Source organism: Poeciliopsis prolifica, unplaced genomic scaffold, assembly GCF_027474105.1.
Source record: "Poeciliopsis prolifica strain line A6 unplaced genomic scaffold, Auburn_PproV2 SCAFFOLD038, whole genome shotgun sequence".
NCBI lineage: Eukaryota > Metazoa > Chordata > Actinopteri > Cyprinodontiformes > Poeciliidae > Poeciliopsis > Poeciliopsis prolifica.
Genome location: NW_026562413.1, coordinates 380,710 through 400,831, shown reverse-complemented (window position 1 = coordinate 400,831; position 20,122 = coordinate 380,710). Strand labels below are relative to the sequence as shown.

The window sequence follows — 20,122 nt, the reverse complement described above, 5'->3', positions numbered from 1 at the left end:
ACTACCATGCTTCATAATTTCCAAAGTCTTCTAAGACGTGCGATGTTAGTTATTTTCTTCATCATCTTTTGTGCGAGAGGCTTGATAAACAGAGCACAGTCACCTATTTGCTTCCTCACAGCACGGACTCCACTCTCCGTGCCACTTTGTTCAGGTAGCTATCCGAAGTGAGAAAACTGACACGTTGAGCAGACAAAATGATAACAGGCAAAAGCCGCATCAAGCCTCGCAGATGCAAACCTGTCAACCAGCCGCTCGCCTCGCTCTCCACAGGCTGCCATTTTCCCCTTGAGCCAATCAGACTGAATTATGGGAAGGGCGCCCTCGATTGTGGTGTCTGTGTCGGAGAGGTAATTCCGCCTGACAGCTGCTTGCTTTCAGACAACAGCCAGTCTTTATGGAAATCATCCCTCCCCATTCTCGCTGCAGTCGGCTTTTGCTGATAACAGCCTGGATGAAAACAAAGCTGTCCATTTTCTACTTTATTTTTCCAGCGTGTACATCTGAGAATTAGCGAAGCAACGCTAATATCCCTTGGACATTTCTTGTTTCCAATATGAACTTTGACTAGAAATCCTCTGATACTTATAGAGATGAAAGAGCATAAATGCAAATGAGTTAGTCTTTCCATGCAAAATGTCCTGTTTTTGCTTCAAATTATTTATTGATGTCGTGTTGGGTATTTATTTATTCTAGTCGAGTGGGAAAAAGAGATATATGGAAATAATGACATGTGCATGGCAGATTTATTTTTTTTTTTTCAAAAGATTATACATGAACTGTGGCACCATCAGAAAATGGACAAAATCTATAAATGCTATTACATGAAAAATATAATTGCCTATGTGTAGCATATTTTTGCTGCCACTTGTAAAAGTAACCACAATGAAAGGATAAAAAATAGTTAACTTTTTTGCAGATGTGTTCTTTCTAAGCTAGAATGGTCTTTCATTTAAAAGTTAAATTCCCAAGCAGTACAATTGAAGCCTTAGGTGTGTTATTGGAAACATTTCAGAGTTCCGCATACTATATCAGTTTCTCAAAGAGACCGACAACTTTCTCTCATCCTTTCCTTCAAAATGGCTAAATGTCTTTCAAACTGAACTGAGAGCATCTGCGTAGAGCAATTTTCGAGCCTTGCCACAAATTGTAAAATTTTATTTAAGTCTGGATTTCAAACTTCAGTAAGATTTACCCTCTTTGGAAGGTGTATTTGGCTAAATATATCACAATCAACCATGAGCAATGCCCCTGTCCATGTTGTGGAAAAGTGTAAATTCTCCCCACAGCATGACGCTGCCAGAAACATGTTTCACCGTGGGCGTCTTGTATTCAGGAAAATATGTAGGTATTTTGTCTGTTTGCTGACATTTATAGTTTTGCTATTGGTTTAAAAAAAAACATACTCGGTTTTGCAATGGTTTATTTGACTTTATTCATCGACTTACTAGCCAAAGACTGGCTTACATTTGACTTCCTTGATCTGCAATATTCAGGGTTACAAGTGTGAATTAGAAACTAAATTGTCTTGGAGCTGCCAATATAAATGGTTAATCATCAACAAGCAGTTTCAGTTCTAGACCCATTTCCTTCACTGTAAACAGTAGTAATGAAGCCTTTTGTGCAACATTGGCAATATTTACAGACTTCTTAGAAGTAAGAACAAACAGAGGGGTGCTACTTTCCACTCACTTTGCAAATGGTAGGGAAATTGTGTTAACGGCATCATTAACATGTGTCCTTGAAGTGAATCCCAAATATTTATGCTAAAACCGAGAGGAACCACTGGTCCATCAAACAGTAATGAACAGCAGAAACCACAACAGTGTGAAACAAAGTTGAGTGATCAGTCCTGCTGTCTTGTTTCTCATGAATTTTCACTTTCACTTTGTGTCCCCCGCGCCGTCTCTTCTGCTGTCTGTTCGCTTCTCTCTCTTGGGGAAAATTTCCTGTCAATATCACATTTATATTCATGTGGAAAAAGCATGAATCCCCCCCCTGGGTGGTCTGCAGTCAGTCAGCAGTCCTCTTATTATCCTTTAAAGGTGACTTCTCTGACGTCTCAGCTCAGCTGACACACCGGACCGCACAGTTCGGCTCCACACAGGGTGACCTCTGGGCGGTAATCAAAGGGACGGCTGACAGTGCTGTTACAGTTGGTTGCTGACAACAGCTAGCCTAGTGAGGTCCGCTTCTTCCCATAGCATGGGTTAAATTTGGAAGAAATGCACTGGGAATACAGCGTATTCTTTATACAGCGGGATAATTGGACAGACACTGGGGATTCAGGTGCTCACTCAGCAGCATCACGCACCTTTTGGAGCGATGTGTGCCACTTTGAATGTAATGCCAGTTCCCCTCTGACATCTGCCTCAGTTTTTGTTGGCAGAGCAGATGGTGTCAGTGCGGTGATCAGCATTTTTCCCCTGAAGCTGCCATCAACATTGGCATTCTAATGATCATAGCCGCTCACAACAGCTCCAGCTCCATATTTTATGCTCACCATAGTCACCATTTATACACAACTAACAACAAACCAGAATGATGGTTTGCATATGGCATGTGAATATTTCACTTTAAATTGTATCCCTCTTCATCATTTTTTGTGCAAAGAAGGACAAAAAGCTCTTAGATTTCAAAGCAGCCTGAAATGAATGCTGCTTTTAAGTCAAAACCTTATTATTATGGATATTTTAAGAACACATCTGACAAGTAAAAACATTTTAAACTGTTATTTGAAGAATTTAGAAATTAAGATAGTCAATAACTGCATTATTTTCATAAATATCCTTCTACCTTATCTCTTTTTTCTCATTTCATCAAATTTATAACCCAAAAATTTAGTACATTTTTTCAGCTTGGACCTCTGGAAACCAATTAGATCAGAAATAGAACATCTGTGAACAGTAAGTCTGGACTTTGACTAGGCCATTCTAACATAATTTTGGGTCTAATGTAAGCCATTCTAACTTATCACTGACTGTAAGGTAAAACTTTACTCCTCTCTTAATTTCCCTGTTCATGCCACTGCATAATGTTTCCATGACAATGTTTTCCCATGAGAGTGGAGTGTCACTGTCGCACATTGGGGCTTTTGTATGGAAGTAAAGAAAGATTGTGTGATATCATCTGATCAGACCACCTTCATGGTTCAGTGTGTCTTCTCCCTGACTGGACCTCTTATTGAAACTTTTCAACAATGACTTCCTTCTTGCCACTATATCATAAACGCCTGATTTGTGATTTGCATGACTGACAGTTACAGCCTCGACAGATTCTCCCACATTAACTGTGGAACTCCTCAAGAGTTACCATGGGCCTCTTGGCTGCTTCTCTAATTATTTACATTTCTTGCCTTGCCTGTCGGTTCAGTCATTCAACCATGTTGTGTAGATTTGCAGTTGTGTAACACTTTCCATTTAAAAGAGTTCTGTGAGATGTCCAAAGCTTGTGATATTCTTTTATGACATAACCTGGCTTTAAACTTCTTCATAACTTTGCTCCTGATTTGTTGCACTGGATTTTATTTAGGTGCATTACACTAAAAAGGGACAAAATTACTTTCATAACTATCCATTTTTATAAGCATAGATTTATATATGTAGTGCAAAACATTTATGCGGTTGTAACAAAGTGTAAGGAGTATGAAAACTTTTGCAAGACATTGCAAACGAGAACAATGTTGGAAGTATCTTTCAATGTTGGGAGATAATTTTACTTCCAAAAAAAGATAAACTTCCTCGCTAATGTCTGACTTTTTGTGCCAAAGTTAGCTCAGCAGTGGCTCATCACAGCACACTCCTCCCAGCTCCTGCTGCAGAAGTGATAGTTTTGAAGGGCAAAGCCAGTGAGAGTGAGACGGACCATCTGACGAGCGCTGGCTCCCAAGCACCTCTGCTGGCTTCCCTGCCTCCGCTGTCTAATTATGCTTCAATCATATGCGGGAGCACTGCGTGTGGTAAATTATTTCGCGGAGCAACGCGGAGACGTGCCGAGCTGAGAGCGTGAGAGAAAGTGAGAAACAGAAACTCGGCCAGCCGGAGTGAAAGAGATGAAGTGGAAAGAAAAGGTAGGAAGGGTTGCGAGAAAAATGGAAGTTGAGTGGGGGACACAAAGTGAGATCCGGTAGAGAGAGTGATAGCTGGAAGGGGAGAGCCAGAGGTCTGCCACCCATTATATCACCTCAGACAGCCTGTACAGCAGGAGACAGGCCCACACTAATGAACAAAGTTACAAACTTATCACTTATCAAGCAGAGAGAGGCAAGTGAGAAAGTGAATCATGAAGAGGAAGGAGATAACTGGCGAGAGACAGCTTTAGCATAACTAATGCTTCTGTGAATTAGTGGTGTCCTGGACTTACTGACCAAGTGCTTTGATTTTTCATGATGCGATATGGAGTAGGTTTTCCATTTTTAGGAAATAGCCGTGTACTTACACTAAAAAGTCGTCTCCGACACGCCCGTATCAAGTTACTGACTTCCCTCACCGGCAGCAGATCAGCCCTGCAGTGGCCCGGTAATGATCCACTTTGTTTGATTCAGGTGTATTGAAGAAGAGATGCATCTAAAAGTTGCAGGAAGGTAACTCTCAAGGACTTGACTTTGGCATTCCTGTTGTACATGACACAGCTGATGTTGTATATCAAATATTTTTAATAGATTTACTGTGATCCCACTTCACCTGAAGTGCTGTATTTTATTATTATTATTATTATTATAATAAAGAAAGTTTGGTGAAAAAGTTAAATTTTTTCACAACTGCTGTGTTTTAGGTGCAGCCTTGTCGATGTGCAAATGTTTCTTTCACAGATTTATTTCACCCCAAAAGTTTGTGAATTTCCCCTTTGTGTCATGAACATGAATACTAAGTGAATTATTTAAAGGAATAGTCTGTGGAGCATGGGAGAAAGATGCTTTAAAAATATCAAAGTGTGAAACATTATAGCCCTTCATAGGAATAATCAGTTGCTCATCAGGGTGTTTTTGCAGGTTTTATGACTCTCCACTCTCGCTGCAAAGCTGCACCTAATTAAAGCACAGTTTAAATAAGTGTATTTATGCATATGTGAATATTATCTATTCTGCTCTCAAATTGTTCCAAAATGGCCTTGTGTCCAATCATCTGCTCAAAAAAAATGAACACTCAAGGTCTCCTTTCTCAGTTTGTTCACTGCTGCCAGGCTGGCTTTGAAGCAAATATAAATATGGCTTTTTCAGGCTTAGTAATGGCCACAGTGTGCAGTTATTAGAATCTCTTTGATGTGGCAACTGTGCCAACCTGCTTGCTGTCTCTGTGAATTGATCTGGCTCAATTAGTGGGCCCACAGAGACGGCGTTCAAAGGACCGGGCTTCCACGCTCGACGCTGACACACATAGACCAGGTGAAACGCTTTGCATTCATTTACTCAGCTGGCCCTGAGAAGACAACCCGGGAACAGACGTGAGTATTGGAAAATCAATCGCACACCTTTAGTGTTAAGCAAAGCTTTCACCAAGAAAGTTTGGTGCATTTTTTAAGGAGTACTTTTTTTTTTCTTTTTTTTTTCGATTTCATTACCGACAACTTTAGACCCAAACAGGATTTTTTAAAACGTTCTCCTCGACATCACAGGTCAGCATTTGCATTTGCTTATTTTGGTTCTTTTGAAGACATGTCAAATTTCACTCCTCGTTTCTCCCCTGACTCAGATAACCCATTTCAATTTGTCTTCATCAGTCATGCTAATTAAGTCATTGATTGGAATCCTCTCTACCACCCACCCTGAGACTTCTGCTTATATATCCCCATCTATGCATTCCCTTTAGCTGTTTCTCCATTCAGCTCTACTTCTGCTTAGCAATGTTAGCTCTACACATTTTGGATGCTCATAAACTGTAAAGAGCCTCCCAGCATTTGGATGTAGTTACAGATTTTTCAGAAAAAGGAATTTTGGGAGTCCAGGTTGAGTTTTTCTGAATCTGTCCAGGTGATGGAGGACATGTATCCTCATACATTTACTTATGTCTTTGTAGCAGCTTAGGCAATTTGAGTAAGATCCATTCCTAACTTTAGTATTAGTGTTTTTTAAATCATATAAATTCTATCAGACACATGCCTTCTACTTTGTTTTTCTTTACCTAAGTACTTCACACATTTCTACTTCTTACAATTGTCCCTCTTTCCTGTAACTCATAACTTCCCCTCCTATCTTGTTTACACCACCTTCTCTTGCTCTCTTTTTCCCTCAGTATCTTCCTCTTCATGAATGAATTTAGTGGGTATGTCACGTTAAATTACCCTGACTGTACCCATTTCCAGTTGCCTCAATCATATGTGAGACATCTGTTGTAAGACGGAGCTATGAGTCCAAGCAGAGCAGATCAGGGTTGGAGTTGCTGATCAGCTCTTTGACACAAAGTCAGCCGCTCCTCCTGCCTAATGAGCAGGAGGAAGGCTGGAGTTAACAGGCCTCTCTTACATTTTTTCTCATCTCACCAACTCTGCCCTCAAGAGTATCTCTACATATGGACAATTCTGTGAAATTCAAAGTGATAAGAAAAGCAATGAGGTTGTGATTATCCAACACTTTGAATAAAACTGACACCTTTTCTTTTTCTATTTTTGTACATTTTCAATTGACACATTATTTTAAATTATTCACCTTTTTGTCTGTGTGCAAAAAAAGGATCTAAAAATATGAAAGAGAGGTCATTGTAGTTTATCTATGATCAGAAGGGCCAACGCACTCAAGACATATTCTAGGAGTGCTACTTTGCAGGAGAGGAGAAGAAATGGATGAGGGACAGAAAAGGAAGATAAAGTGTAGATCTTAAAATGGAGTGAAGTAGGGAATCTTTTTACTTGCACAGTTTTCTCCAGGGTCTGGATGGAGTTAGAGATGGTCAGCAGTCTGGACCAGGAAATCGAATGGGGAGAGGTAGATGTATTCACATGGGTGTCTTAGGCCCCAGTGAGGTGAATTTTAGATCATTGGCTTTTCATCAAAGTGCATTATAAAAAAAAACTCCCCCAAAAAAACCTAAGCATCAGCACATTCTGAAGCTCCAAAGATCCCAAAGTCCTTCAGGCTGGGAAAGAAACACATGTTGTATATTTCTTCAATATTATTTTAGAATTTCTCTCTATTTTTGTTATTTTTTATACGTACCATCTATCAACCAAGTTTCAGTCCCATGTTAAAGATTTTATACCTCAACTTTACTCATTTTGTCACATTACATCCACAAACTGTATTGGACTATTCATGTGATAAACCAAAACATAACTGAGAAGTGGATAGAAAATGCTGCTTAAAACTGCTTTGTGCATTTGTATGTGAATCAACATTTTGTTGAAAGGTTTTTGGTATAATTACAACTGCACATCTTACCAGTGCCTTCGGACATTTACCAAATATTCTGTGAACATAAATTCTCAAGGTCATTTGAACACATGACATTTAAATATTAAATATAGTGTAAAAATGCACTTTTCGCTAGCCAGTCATTTCAAAAAATAAAACATATATATGATATGGAATCATCACTCATATATAATCCAAGCTTCTCTTTCTTGTAACTTTGATAATTTATGATTTACAGATGATGTAAACCCAAAATTCAATGTTTCAGAAAACGAGAATACCATGAAGAAAGTTATTATTGGCCACTGGTGGTGTCTCACCCAAATCAGCCTATTAATTCAAGACACCTGCAAAGGTATCCAGAGCCTTTAAACGGTATCTCACGCTGGGTCAGTAGGCTATACAAAGTAATTGATGCTCAGCTATGGGTACCTGCCCACATTAACAGAGGCACCAAAAGCTGGTTTAGTGTTGAGTGTGTTACTGTTCTGCAGCAAATTCCCCTGACCTTAACCTCATTCAAAATCTATGGGCCAGATTTTCAGACTTTGATCTGAGTAAAGGGCATTGAAAATATGAGCACGCCACACTTTTCAGTTGGTATTTGTAGAAATACAAGACATGTTTTTCACTTCCACTTCATAGTTATGTTCCACTGTGTGTTGGTCTATCTCACACACTCTCAAAGTCAGTTTCATTACACTGGTGGTTGGCAAATGTTACATTTCATAATAACTTGTCATTCAAACTCAGCTTTTCTGCACATGTATTGAGAGAAACTCTTATCTAGAACTTCCAGGATTCTCTGCTGCCCTTTGTTTCTCTGCAGTGCCAGTGTTTTTGCATGCATGCATTGTAATGTCAATCTTGTGAATGCATGCTGACTTCTGTTATTTCCCTTTCTCTCTATATCTTTCCTGTATCTCTATTTGTCTTTGTTATGCCTGTCAATGTTTCTCATAGCTCCTTTACATTCCTGAAAGCGAGTATGCTCTTTTCTTTCACTTACAGTATGCTTGATGTTCTGCCTTGCTGCTGTTTCTCCAACATTCCTCTTTGATATATTTGTTTTCCTTGTTATATTCAGATTCTTTTTGTTATCTTTGTGCTGCTGGTGTGTTGTGCAGAATGTTATTGGGCTGGTGTCTCACATTTTATCTTTGCGCTATCTTCTGGGTTATCTCAGTCCTGTTGTCTCCTTTTTATCACATGACACAATCAAGGAGATGACCTTTCTCTTCGACCACTCCCTGAGATTTCTTAGCAGTACCACAGGGTGTTATCTTGTTGGCAGCGGATGGTTTATGTAGTTTTTATAGGTTACCTGAACGTACTTAAAGTGTTATTCTTGTGAAATTGCTTTAGTTTGACTTGAATGCTTTTAAACTGTTTTATTGCAGAGCCTTCTCCTTCAGATGTGGCTTCTCATATGTTTCAAACCTGTTCAGCTCTGAGCGATGTCTTTGTTCGTCTCTGCAACTGTGATTTGTCTGCTGCCATCATTTGCCTACGCCTGTGTTTACATGTCTGCAAGTGTGCGTTGTTACATTTGATTCAGAGCATGACGTGATTCGTAGCAGATGGCTGCTTTCTTCCAAAGGAGTCTGACAGCAGAAGAACGTTAAAATTGAGAATGGTAGACAAGCTAGGAAAAGGGAGGGGGGGAACGGAGATGTGATTACCATCAAGCCACCAGCTCAGTAGAGCGAGCATCCATCTGCGTCCTCCTTCTCTGCTTGGTATGTGACATAGATACAAAACGTCTCCCTGGCTAATTTGCAGAGTTAACCACACTTTTCACAAATTAAATTTGAAGCAAGCAGTCAAACAGAATCAGCTCTTTATCTTCTATGTACTGCAAAAAGACTCTTAAGTATCTGCTTGAGGTTGTTTGTGCATTACATGATGGCTAATGCCTCTCTTCCTTCCTGTTTTGCCCCTTATATAGAAGATCATTGACATCTGTTTTATCAGGTATCTAAACAGAAATGCTCAGTACTCATGAGAGCAAGTCAAAGCTGTGTACACAATATGTTTTTTGGCAGTGTTATTCTGCTCTATAGCAATGCAGGAACCACCGCAGATCCCGCACACCCTTATTAAAAGGCTACGAACACCTCATAACTGTCAGAAAAAGGCACAGGCAGCATTGACAAATGAGCTGGTAGGGAGACACTGCCATGTCCAATAATAATCAGTCTCCCAGAGGCGCCTCTGTGAGATTAAGCCAACATATAGGGATGTTTCTCTTCATGATATCCCATCACATGTTAGGAAATAGATATCAATGGTTTTTGAGTTTGCACATTTACAAACCATTTTCACAATGCTTCCTTTTTCAGCTTTGTTATAGGCTGATAGCTCAAAGGAGCTATATTAAATTTCATCTTTGAAGTAAGGAAAGACGAAAAAGACTAGAAGAATGGATTAAAGGCTGCTTAAAAAGTCAAAAGTTACTGAAGACTTATAGTTTTAGGTATAACCAGACACAATCCAAGTCCCAACTCAAATTTGGGCTCATAAAGTGAAGATGAAGTTTGTCCAGTGAATAGGTCAGAAAAAATACTAACTTATGAGAGGCGTGAAAGCAGTTGTTAATAAAAAGCTCTCAATGTTGAGCTTTGTTTACCTCTCAATCAGTGGCTGATGATCACTATTGACAAAAAAAGGAAAATGACAAGGTCATTTCTGCCCAACTTCTCACCAGCAGCTTTGGTCTAACAAAAGCATCTTCCAGTATTCACTAGTATGAATACTTCATATTAGTGAGACATCAGAGACTGTAGATGTACAAGTCTTCCTCTAATCAATCTGTGGAGTAAAAGGTAATAAAAGGTAGGAAACAAAACTGATTTACAAAAGTATCTGCAATCAAAACCTCAGTCATTCATTTGGCTCAGACACCGAAAAAGAGTGATCTACGTGAGATTTGATCCTAATCGTAATAGCTACACATGATGGAGGATAGTTTGAGTTATTTTGGATTTCACACAATCTGCAGATATCAGCATTATTATATAATGGATGATAAAAAAATATATATATATATAAGACACATTAAATAAAGGTATTTATGTACTTGACTAACTTTATGTTCGCTAACACAACTGGTGCAGATGCTTACTCCCTTTCTGTAATTGTGCTCTATCAGTGAGACTTGCTCTTTCCCTTAAATTCTGGAATCCAATTGCCTCATAGAGCTTTATTTATCTTTACTTTATGTTTTACATGCTTTAAAATAGACCTGAAGTGATTTATACAACAGTGTCTTGGTGAACATCATGCATTGAGCCATGCTTTTTTTGATCAGTGCCATAATTGTTATCCTTTGCTGCTATTGTTAGATGATTTTTTTCCTTTTTAGATGATGGATTTATCTCAGTTTCTCTTTTTTTTATGTCATCTCAAAATTTCAACATCTATTAGCACTGTGGCTATCCAGTTGTCTATTTTAGTTTAATTCTAGATGAGTTAATGAGTATTCATGGACTCTGTCATAATACATTAACACAAGAAACAAACCTGAAGCACATTGTTATCTTTTCATAAGAAAACATTATTTTGTTTAATACTCTAAGGGGAATAGATGGGTACATTTTTTTTTGTCTCCATTAATAAATCAGTTTAGCAATCTCCATGGAGACAGTCGCAACCATGCTTCAGAAGCTGACAGTAAAGCTGCTTGTTGCCTTAAGGAACAGGGAGGAGGAGGAGCAGGAGGAAGCAGTAGTGTAGTCAGGGTTAGGCAAGATGGGATCTGAAAAACCAGGAGGGGAAGTAGAGATGTTACTCCAATCAAATTATTGGCCAATCAAGTCATAACGTGAGTAATTCAAGGCTTACACCGACAGCCATAATCTTATTGCTTGTGCATTAGGGGCTCAAATGTGAGCTCCTAGTGAGCATGCTCAGTGGGAGGTCTCTAAGATAAAGATGCTTTCATAGCAGACAAGAGAGATTTACTTTTGATGTAGTGTTTATAGTACATGTGACAGGCAATCTGTCTGCTGACATAAAGGCTGTCTCTACATTTTGGGCTAAATGTAAATGATTTTTTAAAAAGCCAAGTTAAGAGAAGTTACTGTAATCATCTGCTGAAGGTTTGTTTCCAATGGTAACATTTCTCATATTCCTAATTATAGAGAAAGGTTGTGATGCACTGCTCTTACGGTCCTTGGCCATATTTGACTTATGTATTAAGGAAAAGTCTAATCTATCCTTTAATGAGTCCTGCCAAGATTCATTAGCATTTTTTTTTGGTATATTTAATGTGTATATAGAATATGATGAAAATAGTTGACCTCAATATGTCAACAATCTAAACTGAGGAAAATTGTCTGGAGAATATTTGGGGTTTATGAGGCTGGTGTGATGAAAGCAGGTCACCAGGAGAGCGAACACCTGGAAAAACAAAACAATGAGGCCCGCCACTGGGATGGAAAGGGATCCAAGAATAATAAGGCCAAACCCTCTGAAAGAAAAGAAGGGTTTCCATCTTCGGACACTGGTGCTGAGTGCTAATTGTGTCCAGTTTCAGTATCCCAGTGCTTCAGAGAGGGGAAAAAGCCTGGCATGTTTCCACACTGATTTGCATAAAGAGAGTTCCTGACCCGTCTCCCTCCATCGTACGTGGACGTTTACAGGCACATATCCTCCCTGATCTCCTCCCACGAATGGGGATTGACTGTGTGGAAACAGCTGCCAAAGGAACAGCTTGTCGCTGAGAGAAAGTAACTGGAGAGAATGAAGGTAATCAGTTTTTGGAAAAAAAAAAATACTGCCTCTCCGTCCTTGCCAGGAGTTAGTTTGTGTTGTGGCTTCTTTGTGTGTGTGTGTGTGTGTGAGTGTGTGTTTGTGTGTTTGTGTGTGTGTGTGGGGGGGTGGGGGTTAGTGTAGGAATGGCACTGTGGCTTCAGCCACCCACTCCTATCTGCGTGGCTAATTAAACAATGGAGGGTTTAGGTCGTAAACTAACAACAGCAACAGCCAAAAAGAATGAAGTTCTGTTCCTGTGTGTGTGTCTTTGTGTGGCTTAGCGCTGGGAGTGCTGACATTTTATTTTTTTATTTCAGCCATATGCTTATTTGTGGATGACAGTCAGGCTTATTGTTGTGATACCATAACAAGTCCCAATAAGTGAGCAATCACCTTTTTTTTTCTTTTGAGCGCTGGCAATCTGCCTTCCCACAATATTGTGGCATGTGTCCCTGTTCTCCCACACACTCATTCAGGAACAAATCTGATTCCATCACAAATGACTGACTAAAGCCATTGTAGCAATGCAGTACAAGTTGAACGGATGTAACAAGCTTATGCACGGTGGATCTAGTTTGATGCATTCCACGTGGCGCAGAGCGATCATGAATAAACAGGAGCATCCTTACTTCCTCTAATAAAGCCTGTCAGCTCAAGAGGAAGTGACAGGTTCAGCAGTGTTTCCGGTTCACAGTAGCTTGAGTAACCTTAGCTATATAAAGCAAGAACATATAATGCTTGTAATCTAATGTACCCACATCTTCCAGTAAATTATTTAGACCACATGCATTTTTTTGTCTTTGTGAAGACATTTCTACCACATTGAACTTTTCAACATTCTACTGAAATTTTCTGCGGCAAACCAGGACAAAGTAAAGAATAATTTATAAATGGAAGGTAAGTGATGCATGGTGTTCAAAATTTATATTTAACCCCATTTACAATATAGTTCCTAAATCAGATCAGCTGCATCATATTGTCTTCTGATGTCACCTAATTGATTAATAGACTCCACTTGTGTGTAATTCAGTCTCGGTTTAAATACAACTTTTCTGTGAGAACCACAGTGGGTTTATGGGTACATCAGAAAACGAGCAACCTCATGAATGCCAAGAACCACAGCAGACAGGACAGAGATAAAGTTGTGGAGAAATTTAATGCAGGGTTATTTTATAAAACAATATCCCGGCTACTTGTGGAAAACTGTCCGATCCATCATCTGAAAATGGAAAGAGTGTCACACATGCAGATGTCCTAAAACATGGCTGTTCACCTAAACTGACTTGCTGAACAAGGAGAAATGAGTAGAAAGTCTAAAATATAAATTTATGATATCTGCTCTACAAAGTCATGATTTTCATAAATACAACTTTGAACCACCTTATACTTGAACTTAAACACTTTCAGTTACACTCTTTGATCTGATCACCTTCAGCCTCAAGATACAACTAGATGTCAGTGGTCTTAATAGTAGCAGCTGATGAGACACTATGGGTAAGATGGATGTGTGAAGAAAATGTAGCACCTTGTCATTTGCCAGAACTGAAATAAGAAGGGTAATATCACAATGTTTATCATATAGTAGAAAGAAAATACTACTGGACAAGAATATTTGCGTGATGATAATAATAACTCTCAACTGAAAATGCTATATTTGAAAACATGATTAAATGCAGACATTGTACAGCATCTCACAGTCTTTACTGATTCTGTGACACTACTTTTCTTGATAACAGTAACAGACCATGCATCTTATGGGCACTTTCACATGTCAAAATGTAGGAAACAGACCAATTCAACAAAATCCTAAATCACAAGATGGACTTATAAATATTTGTATACCCAGAAACATATACTTTTGGTATGTTTTTGTTAAGATAATGACAATGTAGAGTGATATAAAGCTCAAAATAAGTGCATAATATCCTCCTCTAACCACCTTCTCTGTGCCTGAAGAATTTTCTTGAAGTGGAAAAAATTACTGTTTAACACTTGGTAAAAACTGTTTTTTTATATACCAAAATAATATTCTATCTTGATTATTACATCCAGGATGTTTCCCTGGATGTACTCTGGGAACCACTCCAGCATATTTGACTGAAAAATCCAAGAGCGAGAGTTCATCGATGGAACATCAATTTATATCCAGGAAAGGATTGATTAGTCCCTGAAAAAAAAATGTAGAGAAGCCAAACGAACTACATGAACCCTGAGCATTTCCTCCAGCTATTGGCTTGGGAAGATGCACAAAAATCCAGCACCAGAACTAACTAGTTGTTTACATGCAATGCAGACATATACAAGTGTGTGCTGTCACACTTTTAATCACTTAGGAAGCGTTTGAAACGTTGTACAGCAGCTCGGGGAATAGCTTTCACTGTTTTGCTGTTTAGGGAGACGAGAGGAAGGAAGAGAGGAAGTGATATGCTTCTGTTGCTCCTCTGGCTACTATTCACCCTCCTCTTTTACTCCATTTCCTTCTCTTCCGCTCATCCAACATGACCTCAGTATCTACAAAGGTATGTTTTTAGCATAAAAGGATAATTACAATTACAGCTGCAGCTCAGGCAGTCCATCTGAGCTCCAAAGGTCTTTTAGGTCCATCTTCAAAATGATAAAATAGTTTATTAGAGGCACTAAAAAATCATTAACAGGGCACACAGTTAATAGTTTGCTTTAACTTCATGATTTTAATCCATTTGCTCTTTCATACTGTAGATGCTTTTGACAATAACCTGAAATTATCCATTCATCTGAATTAAAAAGAGGAACTTAACTATATTATAAAAGTAACACATGCATGTGTTGTCAAAACTAGTAGGGCTTGCCAAAGCAGGATTTCTGATATTTACGTTGGAGATTTGCTAATTTAAGTAAACTTGGGGTGAAACGATTTGCTAACTATATGATTTAGTTTGTGGTTGATGCAGATTTACATTGAGGTCAATCCAGTGCACAGAGTGTGTTCCTGCTGGTGTAACACAAAAAGCGTTGCTTTAGAAAGGGGCCCCTTTTGCATTTTGTGCTCTAATAAACAGGACATGCACATTCCATAATGAAACAACCAGTTTTTTCATTGGCTCTTTCACTACCAATGTAAACATCTACCTTAATGGAAAGGTTGAAGAGAAGGTAATTGGCCTTTTTAGCCAGCAGCTTTTGGGTTTTTCATCTAGTGCAACTGGATTTGACCAACTCTTCTTGTATCAAATAAGAAGTTGTGAAGCCCATTTGCAAAATAAATACTTTTGCAACCAATAGGTAAGAAACTAATGGAAGTTTGCTGTTGTATTCATTTAATTTAATCAGTTCTGCTTTTTGAATTTGATCTGTAAATAAAACGGCAAGTTGTATTCATGTCGTGTTCGTGGTATAAGGAAGATACACTAAGCGCTGGAGAGTATTGCTGGCTAGATATAAACTTATCAGAATATATAACAACCCTGTCTCAGGTTGGAAGTATAAGTTTGCATTTAATCACAAATAGAGCAGTGAGGCATGCACAACAAACCCTGGGAAGCATTGTTCCAAAAAACACAAAAAGCGTTGTTTTTTTTCACTTGCTTTTTGTGAAAAATATAATTTTATTTTAACCAGTAATATTTATCCTGCATTATAATGTGGTGCAGTTTACCTGGCTAACCGGTTATTGCAGCCTGACCATCATTTTTCACCACAGATTTTCATCACCCAGCTTCCTCTCACCTCCTCCAGATGAAACACGAGGCAGCTTCTCTCTCTCCCTTTTTCACTTCACTCTCATGTTCTCTTCTTTCTCCCTCTGCATTAATGGATGCAAATGGAGGCGTGTGCGAGGGAAAGGAGCTGACATTTATGCCTCTGATTAGAACATGCAGCCCCAAAGCTTTGTAATTGATTGCAGCCATAGACAGAACACACTCACACCCAAACCCGCTCTTAAGGGCCTGTACCACTTTCTGCATCCTATTAGCACTTGCGTGTGTGTGTGTGTGTCTTTTATCCTCACACTTCCAAACACTCAGATGGGAAAGATCCTCACACAGGCACACGCGGTCAGTCAAATGTTCATACATTTACAGTATGCACACACACTGAAACATCAATGCAATCCTAATGCATTCATTTGGACAAAAAGTCTTTATTTGTTGCATGCTTTAGATTTTAGGGTCCTTGTCAGTCTCAACATTTCTGAAACTATAAAACAGCTTTCTTTTTATTTGTGTATCTGTCAACTAGCATTGTTTTGTTCTCAGAGTAATGAGTTTATTTGCATCTGATGGTGTAAATTTCAAGCCTGAAGGTAAACTGTCTGAAGACTTTTTTTCAAATTTTTTGAGACCCGCTGAAGAACCCTGAAGGATAGATAATTGTCTTTGACAAGAGCAATGTGGATATTTTTGTATTGAGGAGTTTATTTATAATGCATAGTGTTTTAGGTAGTAGATTAAGCTACTTTCTTTCATCATTCACCTGAAGGAAAATCAGTAGTTGTAATAATATGTCAATGTCATTGAACAAAATCAGGTCTATCCACTGGTAAAACTAAATGATGGGCACTGAAACAAAAAAATATAACAGATTCCACAGTTGTTGTTTTTTTTTTCAAACCCAACTCGGCATCAGATTATGATAAAATCTTAAATTAGGCAATCAAGATCTAATGAAATGTGGATGTCGAGCATTAATTCACGAGGTTTAAAACAACTGTAATAGTTGTTGGTGAATTAAAGACATATTTCACATTGTTAAGTTATGTAGCTTGATTGTGACACTTCAGACTATGATTAACTTCATTTTATTTGCATACAAGAATAAAAGAAAGCCTTCTGCCTTTATCACTGTACTTCTTGGTATGATGACTTTCAGTCTCTGATTGGTTAGATAATGCAGAAACATTTAACTGCCAGAGCTTGGAAATAAATTCAGGATCATTGTCTTGTTTTTCAAGAAAAACCTCATTATAACAACATTCAACATTTGTTAGAATTGGAAACCTTCTTGTTCTGGCCTATCAATGTCACCATCCCCTCATGCACTTGCCTGGTGCAAATATGGGATTCCAGACATCTTAGCTTGACTGATTTTTTATTTATTTATTTATTTATTTTTTTATGACTTTGAGTTTGGTTCATATGATCTAAAGTAATTTTAATGAGCACCAGTGAGAGTGAGAGAAGTTACTATCGGCTGTACCAGTCATATAGTAACACAGTATTGTCCTTGTCCCACATGTTGCTCCATACTGCAGGTCAGATGACCATTAAAATAAAAACAACAAAAAAAAAAACACTGTTACCGTGCTTACAAGGGCAAATTCAGCTGTTTAGAAAAACCATTGGTCAGCTCCAGTTGCACCAGCAACACTGGCAAGTTACCGTGCCACTGAAGTAGTTGAACAGTTCATATCATTAGTTGTTCTGGGTAATACATCTATTCTTCCAATCATACTCTGTAAAGACTAAAAGTGCAAAAATGTATCAAACTATGTGCAACAATCACTTGAAAACTCCTACTGATACTTTTTCTGTATTTTCTTATATGTATTAAAGTAAGAAAACTTTGAAAAATACTAACTGTAATAAAGAATATATAATATTCTCATTACCATATGAATAGGAAATGTTCTGTTTTAAATAAAAAGGAAATTGATCATAATATGATTTTATCAGTTTTAAATATTTGTACTGTCATAATGTGAGATATTTTTACTGAAGGGGAATGTATATAGAATCTCTCACTTGCTATATGCATTAAGTACTTTGACCTGGAGATAAATTAAGGTATAAAGAAAAAAAAGAATCCCCTAGTGACTGAAATAAAAGACTCACTAGAGATGCTTCAAGACACAATCTTTTTTGGTTCATTTTCTTTTTGGTGTGCGGTTTTCCTGTACAGCCACGTAAACACATGCGAGTGTGAGTTTATTTGTGAAAGGATTTGCATGTCGTTGCCTACCTAATGGATGGATCTTTGCAGTGCCAAGGTACTTGGATCTATATTTGCAGATGCACTCGTGTATGTTTGTGTCACTTTGTGATAAGCAGCAAGAAAGAGTCACAAGGTGCTGCATGGTAATTAACATCACTCTCACCAGGGAGGCGCAGTGTGTGCAGCGCCCATTAAACACATTGCAGGGACAAACAGTGAGGCGCAACCCTGTTCTGCTGACTGTAGCATGCCTCTGCCCCTGTGGCACACACACACACACACGCACGCAAAATCACCTTGGCCTAAATCAGCAACTCCAGTGTGATAAAGGACACAGTTGTTATCCACCCACTTGCCAACAAAAGTCATTCAAACTTGCCAAAAATATATAAAAAAATAAAAAATTAAAATAAACTGAATCGTGTTATCAGGGAAAAGAGGTAATTAAATTATATCCATGATGATGTTGTAGAAAACATTCTATTAACATTGATGTGTTGACTGATAAACATTGATAACATTCATCTGATGTTGGACAACTATAACCCTTAAAACGCATATCCAGGCTAAGTGATGGTGAATTCTCTCCCAATTGAATATTTATTTGCGAGATTAAATCCATCAACTATAGTCACGAAAATATACCAACACACCTTCAAAGATCCTCTGTGATGCACATACACACACAAAGGGTGAGAGGGGGTGTAAAATTATGCAGCGTTGGCTGGCAAGCACTGTTTGCGTTAATGAAGCTCTCTGTCCATATAGGCTGATAACTTGCTGATGACTCGATATGTCGTCCAGTGAGAGATTCCCAGTGCAGCTGAATCCTGAAGCGGGTGTAGCATGTGTTTTATTAGCTTAGGGAAGAGTCCATACATTAAGTAAACCTGATTAAGTTCAGACTAAACATTTCCTAACCACTTATTAACATTTATTCATCATCAGTCTTGGCAGACTAATAGTTTTTTTTCCCCCTCTTAAATAATTCAAAAATTACTGCTTCCATTTATTACAAATGTCCCTCAGTGGAAATATATTGTCTACAGTGTCAGCAGGCTATTTATAGCTGGAACTCAAAATGTTGACACTGTAATCTGTCAGTCAGCAAATCATGAGGATGTAAACTGAGTTCACAAGTCATTCTCACTGAACAGACTCTTCACTGTAATTCACGGCAGGGCTGGTGGGGATGGATCGTTCCTTTTTCTTTTTTTTTTTTTAGATGATGATGATGTCATAGTGACATGGCAGTCAACACATGAACATGTCAGGGTGGTTAAAGCTCTACCAAACCATCTTTTCAGTAATTTGTTTTGTATGTAATTATTTCTTGCTTGATTTCAATTAAAGATATTTTTTTTTTTGCTCTCAGTCCTGACGAGATTGTGAAAGCAAGCCAGTCAGTAACTGAATCACAACACACACGTGTAAAACATTGACTTAATTGTGATTTATATTTTAGCTTGGTGAAAATTAAGCCTAGGTAATTGCTTTTACTACTCCAAGGAAAATCTTCTATGCATCCTGTTTTCTATTTCATATTAGAGGTATTGTTTTTATTAATTATGTTCTTTATACATTTGAGCAGGCTTGAGACCCTCTCCCCAGTATGGTGGATATAATAACTGACAGACTGACAAATAAATAGCCACACAAAGGCAGTGCTATGAACACAAAAATACAAATCAGTGGCTTATGACCAAAATAATTTATGCATCATACAAACCTATCATATCTGCTAACAGCTTTAACATCCTGCAAAGAAATCCAAGCAGAACCTTGAGGAGGCATGTAAACTCACAAGTTCAATGGATGCAGGAATTGTGCAGAAGGGGTCCCATGTTCACATGTAACTCGGTCTGTTAAGATGTTTTTGATTGAAATAGCTTTGCAGTTCTTTATAATCCGTAAAATGTTTAGAAAGTCTCCTGTGCATAATAATTTGGAACAGTGCATTTAGATTTTTTTATTTTTTGAAAAAAAATACTGTTCTCATGGGGAGCTTTGTTCAGTAAAATTTGATTTATACTGTAATAGTTCATTATTTGTAAATTATGCGGACCATCGTTTCGATTTCCAATTTAAGAAAATTTGAGAAACCATCTTTTG

General features: G+C 38.2%; 1 protein-coding gene across 6 annotated transcripts in view; it reads left to right on the top strand.

The window, feature by feature from the left end:
* Nucleotides 1–20,122, top strand: part of rbms3 (RNA binding motif, single stranded interacting protein) — a 379,593-nt gene that overhangs the window by 239,945 nt on the left and 119,526 nt on the right. The gene's annotated exons all lie outside the window — the stretch shown is intronic.